Source organism: Augochlora pura, chromosome 4 (assembly GCF_028453695.1).
Source record: "Augochlora pura isolate Apur16 chromosome 4, APUR_v2.2.1, whole genome shotgun sequence".
NCBI lineage: Eukaryota > Metazoa > Arthropoda > Insecta > Hymenoptera > Halictidae > Augochlora > Augochlora pura.
The window spans coordinates 4,473,567-4,486,912 of record NC_135775.1 but is presented as its reverse complement, the minus strand read 5'-3'; the positions used below and the strand labels follow the sequence as shown (position 1 = coordinate 4,486,912).

At 43.0% G+C, this 13,346-nt stretch overlaps 2 protein-coding genes across 2 annotated transcripts in view; one reads left to right on the top strand and one right to left on the bottom strand.

Annotated features, from left to right (window-relative positions):
• The window catches only part of LOC144468959 (autophagy-related protein 16-1-like), a 324,973-nt gene extending 315,861 nt beyond the window's left edge, over positions 1-9,112 (bottom strand). The window contains exon 1 of the mRNA XM_078178785.1: positions 9,091-9,112. The gene's annotated coding sequence lies outside the window, so the exon portion shown is untranslated. The remainder of the gene's footprint in view (positions 1-9,090) is intronic.
• The window catches only part of Neo (ZP and PAN domain-containing protein neyo), a 119,633-nt gene that overhangs the window by 18,376 nt on the left and 87,911 nt on the right, over positions 1-13,346 (top strand). The window lies entirely within an intron of this gene.

The window sequence follows — 13,346 nt, the reverse complement described above, 5'->3', positions numbered from 1 at the left end:
AGATATTATACATCTTTATACGGTGATTTTAAATTCGATCGCAAAATTGATCTTCCCTATACAGGATTTTTAAATAAAATTAATTTTAACGAGAAAATCACGATTTCTTTAGTCTTTTTCGATTCAATCTTTTTTTCTCAAAATCTTGGGGGACGAATTTTATTACCAAAATTAAAAGCAATACATGGATAAATAATATGCTTCCGATATAATAAATATACATGGATAAATTACCGTTTTATTTTAATATTTCAAGTTTATAATATAACTTAATAAATATAACTAAATAAACATTTGACGTAAAAGAATTCTGCATCGTTTCATCTCTTTCTCTTGCAAAATTTCCGGCACAACTTTTCGATTTGGACGGAGCAACGCGACGCGAACGGGTCAGCGAGCCGGCATAACGATTTCATAGGATCCGCGGCCGCATCCATCAGCAGGGTGGGGGGGACCCGGTTCGCCCCCTTTTCGAGTGTCTGAAGTGCATTTCGGCACGGTTCGTTGGGACAGGTAGCCGGAACCGGTGCCGGCCGCGACACGGTTTGCCAGCCGGTAGTCGCGTGTCTTGCGCATTACACGCGTGGAAACGCACCTTTAGGATAATTGCCATGACAGTGGTGGCCACAGTCGAAGCGAGAGGGAAGGGGGAGGAGGTCAGTTTCACGTGAAGCGACATGCACGCGCTGGATCGTTTACGTTGGGCGCAGCCATTGCTATAACCGCGAAGTCGCGGTCCGGCGCCGCTGGCAGGCTAGTGTGACAAATTACACATAATTCACGAGCCAATTTCACACACGGTTGTCCCGCTAGGGAAGACAGCGTTGAACGTACACGCGTGTACACCGGGACCGTGCCGAGGAACGATACAAACCGTGGAAGAGAGAAATGAACGGCGGGGGATCGCGGAACCGCGCGAAGACCGGATCGAGCGATACGGAAAAATCGTTCGCCGTCGACGGGATCGACTGTTTTACGAGCTCTTAAGTGGCTTGAAAACCGTTCCGATCTCCCCCCCCCTCCCCCCCTCCCTCCCTCGGCAATGAAAAAAGAGTGTCCCCGATCCGGAATTTCACGAACGACTTGCACCGCGAAATGGCAAAGCGGAAGGGAATGGGGGACCCCCGGGTTACGGTGAAGCTGATCTCCGCGGACGAGCGATCAATTTACACCGCGCTAAGTGGAGCATTAGGTACTGAAAGCTGGTCAAAATACGTTTCCACGGATCGTGCGCGTCCAATGAAACATTTCGATTGAGTTGTTAAAAGGACAGAAACGATATCGGACGAAACGATTGTATAAAAATGTTTTGAACAGATTTATACTGTTTTCGAGTTTCTGAAAACCAGTTTAAATAATTCTTAACACTTGGAAATAGTTTTTAGTGATTTTTAATATTTTGTAAAATAGTTTTACATAGGTTTTCATGATATTTAACTTGCTTTTGATTTTTGGTAATTATGTTGCAATTGTTCCCAGCTCACAACTGTTCCTATATCACTCCTTTTTCTAAATCGTAACTATTCTTAGACCATAACTATTTCTAGATCATAATAGTTCCCAACTCACATCTGCTCCTAAATCATTACTATACCTAGATCGCAACCATACCTAGACACACCTTTCTCCAGATCGTAATTATTCCTAGACCATAATTATTCCTCGATCAAAATTGTTCCCAGCTCCCAACTGTCCCTGAATCACAATTGTTCATAGATCACGGCAGTTCCTAGATCACAGCCGTCCCTAGATCACGGCTTTTGCAATTCGGTTCGAGCACCGGCAACGGGCTCGCAATGTACGCGGCGATCTGTTGCACGCGATGTAATTGGACTGCGGTAATGTTCATAGTAATATATCTGATCTGTCTGACCATGCGTTGACTGTATCTACTGTGTTATGTTGAATTGTGGATTGATTCGCGTAAATACATATTCCGGCGCCGACTAATGAACACTTTTGAATTATTTGATGTTGATTATTGGCGCTGGACGCTGATCTACCGGTTAATTTAATTACGCCCCGCGCGTTTTGCAGATTCAATATTCTACAGCGACGGGCAACTGTAATTTATCGGCGGATCGCGGCTAAGAAGTAGTTATTAACTCTTGTGGTTCCATGACGATCATTTCCCTGGTTACGCGTTCTTTTTGCATGCAATTAGGTCATTCTTACATTCTCGATAATGATGCAGTAGCCGTTTTCTCGAATGTTGAATAAATTTCAGAATTACTTTTTTACGAATTAAATTATTCGGTCAATTGTTATGTCAATTTTATTTTCTAGTCTCCTAGATTTCTACCTAAAAATAAATCACATAATACAATGATAAAATATATTTGTTAAAGTAATTTTTAAGTAGTTATTAGTGGACTGTGGATCTTTAGTTGACACCACTTATTATTATTTTAAGCTGTCAGTAATGAAAAATTATGATAGCCTCAGATATACGAATTCATAATTGAACCTTTATCATTTAAATTACAGTAGAACAATTATCAAAGCGAATTAATTCTTACTAGCATGAAACAATAACTTTTAAAAACCATATTAACAGTAATATTGGTATTAAAAATTAAAATGGTAATTGTGTCTGTTTTCTTATGTCATCGATTATAAATATGTGAATCTCCATTTATATAAAAAAAATAGCAAACCTATATTTAAACAAAAAAATAGTGAAGCCCTATTTAAATATAAAAATTGCATACCACTCTTTAAACACGAAAATAGTCAAGCTCTATTTAAACAACAAAATTCCACTGCTCCACCATCGAAATACCTCGACCATACAAATCGTCCTGTCCCGCGAACGAGTTCGAACGAATTACTCCGAAGGAGGAACTTTTCAAGCTGGAGTTTTCCCGGGGACGCGGGTTTGATCGAATCGCCCACAGTAGCTGGTAGCCGTACTTTGCACGACAATCAGCGGCCATTAAGATCCAGACAATGGCGAGATTGACTCGACGAAAATCTCACGGCAGTCCTAATCGCGCGTCTCCCCGAGCCCTAATAGCTCTTTAATGAAACTGGCAGGGCGGTGGAACGGCTCTGCGGGTCGGCAACCGGTTAAACAAGGACATAATAAAATCGCAATGACCGACGCGGACCGGCCAGGATCCATTCACGGGCAGACACGGCGAAAGACGTCGGGCAATCAGCGGCAGGTAGTAATCGTTCACGCCGAGCGTAGGCAGCAATAGCCTCGACAATGAACCTGCTGCCCGGTGCCGGCTGCCGGCCGGCTGTCCAGCCAGGGACATCGAAATAACGCGGATGGCGAAAGGACCCATATAGCGGATCGCGAGGGATAGGGGGGGATCGGGTTACACGGCGATCGGTGACTCTTTTCGTTTGTCCGACGCGCGCGCGCGGCGACCGACAGGCATTGCGTGTCGAGCGGTCGCGCGCCGAGCGCTGAATACCGAAAGAGTACTCGACGGCGCGCACACACAGTGGATTCCAAATAGCCGTGGGAAGAACTGTGGGCCTGATGCCTCTCGAATACTAAATACCCTCTCCGGCCGGCCGGCCGCGCTCGCGCTACACGTAGCCAAGGTGGCAGGTGGTCTATGCTCGGTGGCTCGGAACCGAAGCGTTAAACCGTTCCGTGCCGTGATACGGGCGCCCGGGGCTTCGCGCCCATGCCCAGGACAGCCCGGGGCCCCATCAGCGTCGCGCAGAGATGGGATCAACCGCTATAAGCACCTTCGAAACTGTCGCGGACCCAGCGCCAATATTGCGAACCGGGGAAAACTGTCCGGGAACGCGTTAAAGTATCATGTAATATATTGTAGACAAAAACGATGTCATAATATAGTCTATTTCGTATTTTTTCATGTACCGTTGATTTAACAAGTATTGGGGGAAATATTGTTATATGTTGCATTCGAAGCCATTTTAAAACGATCTTTCTGACCCATAGTATTTCCATTGTATCGATGACAAAAACGTAAAAATAATAAAAATAATTAGAGACTGCAGAAGACGGAAACCAGAAGCATATAATATAATAGAAGATAAAATAGAAAATAGAGTAAAATATGTGTGCAAAAGTATAAGAGTACAATATAATAAAATCAAGATTAAGTAGAATAAATTCGGATAGGTTACTCGGCTCAAAGTAGATCATAATAAAATGGTATGAGTCACTCAAACCGAAATGAGAGAAATAGGTTAAGGAACCGTCTAGGAAACCGAGCCAATTCCGTTTCCGTGACACGAGGCCGAATTAAATAAATGCCTGCAACGTTCTCCGTACAACGGTTCAAAGTATCAAGTACCAATGTTAGAGCAACCGGCGTGAAACGATAACGTGGCGCTCATTGGCATCTTATTAATTTCGAGTAGCAATCGAAACCGACGGCACGAAACCTGTTTGTTGAAATTGACACGGATTCGTAAGTACACGTTGAACTTGATCCCATCCTTGCCGGCGAGAACGACGGATCGAGGGAGAGGGGGCAAGAGAGAGAAGTACAGAGAGCAAAAGAGAGAAAGACAGAGAGCAAAAGAGAGAAAGACAGAGAGCAAGAGAGAAGTACAGAGAGCAAGAGAGAGAAGTACAGAGAGCAAAAGAGAGAGAGAAAGAGAATGATAGAGAGAGGGATAGAGGGAGAGAGAGGTGGAGTGGCATGATCGCAAGTGCACGCGTGTGTCGACCGGGTCTCGCAGGCCGCGGATCGAGGTAAGTAAGGCGTACGTAAGCGAATACCTTCCGTATACGCTTACACGGCGGTGGTATACGTTCACGGTGTCGTCAAACGACCGGCCACGAATACCACAACCGGGCAGAAGGCGAGATCATTCGTGTCCGCCAGAATTTATGGGGTCCGCTCGAACAGCACCGCTACAGCCTGCCGCTGAATTTGCATAGAGTCAAGCGCTAATAGTCGCAGATAACTGAGCCAGGAATCGCCGGGGACGACGCCTTCGTGCCACGCGAGCTACCCTTATTTTTACCGAACCGAGATCTATGGGAAAGGGAGAGACGACCGGCCGGAGCAAGAGAGACGACGACAGCAAGAGAGACGACAAGCCAGTGCAAGAGAAAGAGAGAGAAAGAGAGCGAGAGCAAGAGGAAAAGAGACAAGAATTCAGAGCAAAGGAGACGACGCGCCAGAGCAAAAGAGACGACGTGCTATAGCAAACGAGACAGCTAAAGCAAAAGAGAGAGCGAAAGCAAGAGCAAGAGCAAGAGAGACAACGAGCCAGAGCAAAAGAGACGACATGCTATAGCAAACGTGACAGCTATAGCAAAAGAGACAGCGAGAGCCAGAGCAAAAGAGAGAGCGAAAGCAAGAGCAATAGAGACAACGAGCCAGAGCAAAAGAGACAACGTGCCACGGCAAGAGAGAGAAGAAGAAAGAGCAAGTGGCGAAAACAGCTAACTGGAAAGAAAGAGACAAAGATGGCCGAACCGGCCGCGTTTCCGATTTTCTCTCGAAACCGAGATAGCCGTTGCAGATGGGGGTGTCCGTCGTTGCACGCCGGATGCCTGCACGACGTCGCAGTTTTGTTTCTCGCGATGGGAACGCGGGCCCCGGCCATCACGTCGCGTCAGCGCCGAGGAATATCGGCTCGAAAGGGAAACTAATTGGTGGCCGGGGCGATCGGTGATCCGGAAACTGGTCGCCGCTTAATTAGCCGGATCCTGTTTTCGAACCGTTTCGAATTGTAATAACGACGCCGCGGACACACGGTCTCTTATTTTAGAGACCGATCTTTTATTTTAGAGTCCGATCTCTTATTTTAGAGTCCAATCTCTTATTTTAGAGACCAATCTCTCATTTTAGAGATCGATTTCTTATTTTAGAGTCCGATCTCTTATTTTAGAGTCTAATCTCTTATTTTAGAGTCCAATCTCTTATTTTAGAGACCGATCTCTCATTTTAGAGATCGATTTCTTATTTTAGAGTCCGATCTCTTGTTTTAGAGTCCAATCTCTTATTTTAGAGTCTCGCGACGGTCGTCCAGCTACCCCAGTCCAAAGTAAATTAAGAGTCCGCCCCTTTATTATATTTTATCGAATAGTCCGTTTTACGGTTTTTCGAAGGTTCCTACTAGGCGCGCGCGCGCGCGCGTTCTCAAACCAGTTCTCTACGATAACGATGTTTCCGCGAAACGCTATGCATTAACTAACGCTCTGGATAATGAGCTTATACGAGAGGCTGAAACCGTCGAGCTTGAATGCGACGCCGAGGCGCCGCGAACGATCGCTCGAATTGTTCTATATGTTTGAAAGCGGCGACGGGGATCCTTTGGTGGAGAAATTATACATTTTGATGTCGGTGGTCTACTGAAACGATTCGAAGACGATTGTCTCGCGTACGAAGTTCTTTGACACTTTGTTTAACCCTTTGACGTACTCTAAGGACTCGTGATGGAGATTTCTGGTGACTGTTAGGTATGAAAGTTTATCAGTTTTTAAAATTTTTGGAATTTTATTTTCTTGTTAGGAATATTTAAATGTTCGAGTAGATGTAGAAGCATAGAATGAATATAAAATTCCTTGTTCTTCTGTGAAATTAGTGAAGATCGAATAAATTCTGATCGTAGTAATTATAAGAAAATTGTACGATTATTAGAGCCTCGCGACTCAATTTAACAATTGCCTCCTCCAAAATTCTTCCTTTTTATTTCCAAGTCGAAGGACGATGTGAAATAAATTACTATTTTCCGAAACCGATTAACATCGCTAAACAACAAATCATAGTAGAATTGTTCTAAAACGAATAGCAAAGAGGAAGATGCGGAGGCCAACATCGATCATGTTCCCTTTCACCATAAATTCAAGAATAAAAAGATCGTCGTAACGATCGAATTAGTTGTAACAAACGCTGTAAAACAGCGCAAAGATCGTCGAGAAATATTTACCCAGCTGCCAAGGACAATGACAACACAATGACGTCTCTCTCCTCGAAGCGATCACAACGTAATACCACTCGGTGCTCGCGAAGACAGTCGTAAAATTCGTCTAGTCATCGTCTTCAGCCCAACGGCGTTATGGTTGGGCCGCCGAAACGGTAGACGTCGAAGTTGCATAATCATCGCGGGAGGTTCGTAGGTCGGTCGTGAAGAAATGATCGGTAGCCATTGGCTCCCCCTTAGCCCGACGGACTATCTATCCGATCTCGCGACCACAGAAGCAGCCAATCGTGCTCGATAAAGCGTGTTAAAGTGTTTGACGTTGGATCGGCACGCGGACAAGAGTGCATAAGGGGCATATACCGGCCTCTAAAGGATCCAGCTAACACATCATTAAACCCTTGACGCCGCGGTTATTGTACGCGTATGCAAATATTGAATAGTTTACGGAATTAGTCGGACAACGCGCCTGGCCCCTACGCCGCCGTCGCCGCTCTCCCCCGATGAAATCTCCTTAACGAGATATAAAGCGGGGTGATCGATCGAGAAACACGCTTGCGCTTTAACGCCCTGTATCGCCGGAACAATCTCCTGTTGCGATTTCAATCGCAAAAACCGAAATCCGGCGACGTTTCTTCTGTTAAATGTATATTTATAGCTCGCCGCTGGATGCCGCGCCTTTGACGCGGCTCGGGGATATTTTCGATCGCCGCGGAAAGTATTGCGGCGAGGGAGGATAATATTTAAGAGAGATGCTCGAGATCGTGATTAGACTGGATATTTTGCGTTTATGGCGAATAGTAATATTTGGGATTTTTTTCTTTACTGTGAATATACGTTTTTAGCGATGTATATAAGAGAAATAAATGAATAAATTTAAAATAATGAAGATATAAATATTATTATATATATAATGTTATATTAACCGTTTACACTCAAGTGGTGAGTGACTCTGAGGCACCACTAAAATTGTTCTATCACGTCTCAAGATAATTTTTATTGTGACAATTTAATTTTTATGAGTGACAAGAATCAATTTCGTATTCAGAAAACAAGGGTTAAATATACAAAATATATTATACTAAAACATAATATAAATACAGTATAAATATGATATAAATAAAATATAAAAATATATTATACCTAAATATAATATAAATGAAATATAAAAATATATTATGCTATGTTAAATGTGCTATTAATAAATATAAATAATATTAATTCACGACAGAATTGAATATAACAAATATAAAATAGTCAAAAATTGTAGAATCAATCTCTGTGCAATATCGACTTCTAACAAATAATGCAAACAATTTTTCATTTCGCATATGCTCGGTCTACTTGTCAGGGCCATTAACCCCTTTCCTAACGAGTCGGGCACATGACGATTTCAAACGTATTGTGTAAACCGCGAGTGTTGCTCGCGTCTCTCTTAAATCGAAATCAAAGTTTGTTCGTCTTTTATCAATATTTAACCCCTTAACAGCTTATCCCGAGCGAGGCTCGGGCAAGAGGAGCATCGAATGCCGAACAGTTTACCCGGAGCGAGTCTCGGGGCCACGGGATGCACAATAATTGGTTAGACTAACGTAAATATCTCCGAGTTTACTCTTTTATACGCGTTTATCTCTTAAACCTACGGGGCCGTGCTCGGCGAGCTGCTTCGAAACCACGGGAGAAGAGCCGAGACGAGAACGATGTATTACTGACCGGATTGCGACGTGGAATTGCGTATTCCTTGCTGCGAAATACATCGCGTTTCATGAAATTATTGAACAGGTATTTCTGAAGCTTGTTACTCTGGTGTTTCGATTATTTATCTTTCGATTACAACTATTCGCATAAACATATAATGTAACTGTTGACAGTAAACATATAAATTCCCTTTTTCATTAAAAATTCATTTTGTAAAATAAGAAAAATATTAAAATTTGTAACCACTTCAATATTAAAGAAAAAAATAAATTTGTATCTAACTCCTCTTTGTTAAAACTCTCGAAAATAATTTCTATCTTGCGCAAAAATGTTCAATCTATCAATTATTCATTATTCTACCGAACTAACTTATTTACTTCCTTCTATACCACATTTCTACAAAATCTCATTCTTTCCAAAGGCAACATATTCTTTAGTCATTAAACCCATCATCTCAAACCACCAAATAACTACACAGCCGCGTACCATCGATGTAACACACATCACTGAACACCATAAACGAACCTAGAAAACACTGCAATTCCGCATGGTATCCGCAAAGTATCCGCGCGAGATAAACGTTTCCGCGCGCACTTTTCCCCGAATCGTCGCCGAAACAAATAAATCCTCGGACAAGTGGTGCGCGTGTGGTTGAACTAATATCCGGAGGCGGGTCGCTAAATACTGTTTCCGCGGCTTGTAACGCGTCGTTCGCAGAAACGAGTACTCGCCGGTGGTAATACGCGAGAAGTTGCGCGCGGAACGGTCCGAGAGCGTATCGGTAGGAATTAGATAGGGCTTGTTCGACGACTAACTAGACTTGTTAGATTCACTGGCTGGGACGGTCGCGGATCGTGCAAAAACGTCAACGGAAATGGACCATAAAAGCTTTCCGGCGCGAGCAAATGACACGGAGAGAGATATATACGTGCGTGCGTGTTCGGCTCGCTACGCTCCGCTCCGCGGCCCCGGTGCGTGCACGCGCGTGTCCCGCGCCAAGTGTGAACAGTTTCTGGAGAGACCATCGAAAGTAATTACGTTATTGGACTGCTCCTTTGTTCGGTCGTGCGGAGATTGTCGCATGCTCGTGACTCTCGGGCTTCTCTCTCGCTCTGATTCCCTTCGCCTCTCTCTCTCTCTTGCTCTGTCGCTCTAATTCTCTCTCGCTCTCGCTCCTATTTGTCTAATTCTCTCACTCACTAATTCTCTCTCCCTGTCTCTCCTTCTCTCCATCTCTCTCTCTCTCTCTTTCTCTTTCTCTCTGTTTCCATCCCTCTCCCTCTCTCTCTCTCTGTCTCCATCGCTCTCTCTCTCTTTCTCTCTATCTCCATCGCTCTCTCTCTCTCTCTTTATCTCTCTCTCCCTCTCTCTCTGCCCCCCGGCCGGTGGCGTGCTTGAACGCCACCGTTTGCACAGGACGCTCCCCCTAGGCTCGCCTAGGCGTGGTTTCGTGTATTAAATTCTTGCTGCGCCTGATGGGGTGCACGGTGCATGCACGCAAATTAGAAACATACCATCAGAGAGACATGCTAGCCTGGAATGTATTCGTTCCGGCGACATTACGAGCCTTGAAAAAGTGCCGAGCCTGCCTGCCTGCCGTGCGTCGGGCCACCTCCTATACCGCCTCACGGTTGTCCGTCTCCGCGACAATTATACACGAACGAAATGCTGATTTTTCAAGGCGTATCGTCCCGTAAATCTGGACGTCGAACGCGTAGATTATTGCAGGACGACAGTTCCCAATTCGATGTGGTTAAGAGTCGATAGGACGGTTTGCATCCTATAAGACGCTTCTTAATATTTTGACTATTAATAAATTAGAAATTTTAAAGAATTAAATTAAGTCGAGGATTTTATTCGAGTGGATTCGAAGCATTTTATTCGATTAAATAGACATTGCAAGGCAAAGTTATGTGACTTTGATTAGTATTTGAAAATTTTAGTTTAGGTGGAAGGGTGATGTGTTAATAATGTAATTATGGACTCTTTTTTGATAGTGTAATTATAATACTCTTTACTATTAACATAAATGACGTAAATTCTGTTAATGATATATTTAGGATACGATTTTTAAGAAGAAGCTACATTCAATCGATTTTTATAATTAAACTAAAAAACCTCTTCGAAAAAAAATATCTTTGACTATACTTAAAATCGTCCATAAATTTATGTATCAATTACTGCAACACATTATTTAAGCTCCCACTACTTAAAATAACTCTCTTTTAATTATAATAAATTTTCAATATTAAAACTCTTGAAATTATGAATTACTATTAACCAATCGTAGAGAATTAAATTTCTGAGTTAACGTTTTACATTATACCATAAACGGTGAAAAGTCAAGTTATATTCGATCGTCGAAGTATTACAAAGGAACACACGTGAGACATGGTCGGTGGTCGGCGAGCAGCAGCCGGTTGGCTGCATTGGTAATTTAGGAGGAATCGGGAACCAAGGAGAGGAAGAATACAATGATTGGCATTCTTTCGTCCCGAAATCGCTATATGCAAGATGGAATCAGAACGTTTGTTTTGGTTGCCCGATGCTGAATGCCATTTCGCCAGGCTTGTCTGTGCATTGTTGGCTGTTTCTACTTGTTGGGAGTCAGTCGAGGTTGCAGTAATAAGGCATTGTTTCCTAATGTGGGCTATCGCGGGATACTGCGGAGCTATTGCTCCTGCTGCGGCGTTCTCACTGTCCTTTAACTATCGCATTATTGCCAGGTAGAAGTGAAACTAGGCGCTGAGAGTGCTTCGCCTAAGTAGAGGAAACATTTTCGTACACAACGGTGTACGAATATATTTCTTTAACGCATGTAGACTTCCTGTATCAATCGTTTTATCATTCTCGTGATAGTAGATAATTGTTAAAGAAATTAAGAAAATAGTTTTCTCAATTGCCAAGGTTATTGTAAGATTAATTGTCATAATAGTCTGTAACATAAATTAATATTTCAAGCACTGAAATTATATGAATTATAAATTTTTATATATAAAATAAAATTATTGAGAGTACTAGTCTATAACATGAATTAATATTTCAATTACCAAAAGTATACGAATCATAAATTTTTACATAGAAAATAAAATTATCAGGAGTACAGTTAGCCACAAAAATTCTAATTTCGAAAATTTCATCTCCCATACAAGATTAGTATCGTTAAACGTGAAGCAGCGATTCGCGCGTTAAATCCATTTTATTTACGCTTCATTACATTTACTGCGAGAACTAATTCGGCGCGGAACAAGTTCAGCGAACGTTCACGCAAAGATTATGAAATCTGTTTGCGAATGAAATTTTTGTCGAGGTCTCTGCTCTTGATGCATGCCGTCTTCTGGGGGAAAAAAAAGGGAACGCACGAAGAGCGCGGTCTCTAATAACAACCGTAAAGCAAGAAGGAGAACAAACATGTCTGCTCTTTGGGTTTTTACAGGTTGTGCCGGCAGTGCTTTATATACATCTTGATTGTACTCGGCTCTTTGAGCGGTCAGGTATGCAACACAGGGTCGCCCTAAAGGACCCTAATTAAAGGAAACGGGTCCGTTAATTCTGAAACCGTTACGGTGGTTCTTGTACCGCCGCCCATTGCCCTTAAGGATGAGATTACGGTGCGTCAATCTCTATTAGGCACGGAATTCTCGGGCAACCTTACCGAAGCGCTCATTAAAGTTACCTGTTTTTGAAACAATATCGTTATTGTTCAACCATTTCACGAGCGATATCAGAAATCGGAGAGGAGACGAATTAATTGAGCGATTCCATTAATTGTATATTCTCGTAATCCCCTAAAATTAACGCAATACAAATAACAATCTCTCGCCACAAAAATATAAAAATATTAAATATTAAAATACTAAATATTAAAATATTAAATACCTAAATTAAAAAATTAATAAAAACTTAAATAACGTAAACTCTAATTCATCTAACGTAATATACAACAGTCGATTCTTTCTCTTACATTTCCGGTTCTATAAATAATCATCGAATCACACAAAAATTAATACAAAGACGAGACGAAGCAACAAAGGAGCCGAACGAAAAAAAAAGTAAAACAACCGCACTGTGCCATGCAATCCTATACACGCGGTAAACCAAAAAAGCGGAATGCTGAATAAAAAAGAGGACAAAATCGGCGCCCGCTGCAAAGTGATACAGGAAAGGATTAAGCGAGCAGATTGATCAAAAGTGTGTTTCATTCGTTGGAACAATAAATGCGACGATCGTTAAATTTTTCAAACGGCCCAGCTACGCCCCGAAAATCCTACAAGATCGTTGCGTCACGAAGATAACCTAAAATTCTCGCGAAAAGTGCCGAAATTCTCGCGAACGAAAAGCAACGAATTTTCGCAGCTGTTCTCCGTGGAGCCGGACGTGCCGAAATAATTCGCCGGAATACGAAATGCGGGGGTGTGCGAGTGTCAAGGCGTTTTTGAAAGTAAAATTTCCGAAGAGGCGCGCTGCCGCGGTTTGCGAATTTGTGGCTCGTCCGTGAACGTGGAGAAAGGGGCGAAGAAAAGGGGGGGAGTGGTCGTGACGAGAGTGCGACACGGCCGAGACAGTCGAGGGGGTTTGGTACGTTAGAAGTACAAATGCATTCAATTTCTCGAATTGCATCACTGTCTGCCGAGCAGACAAGAAGGCGCGGCGAAAAAGAGAGGCAGCCCGCCGCGCGATTGAAAACGCCTGGCGTTGGTTCAACCGGGGAAACTTTTCTTATTCGTGCGTCGTGCGCAGCAACGAGCTTCCCTTTTCCTGTAGCACCGACGCCGCGAATA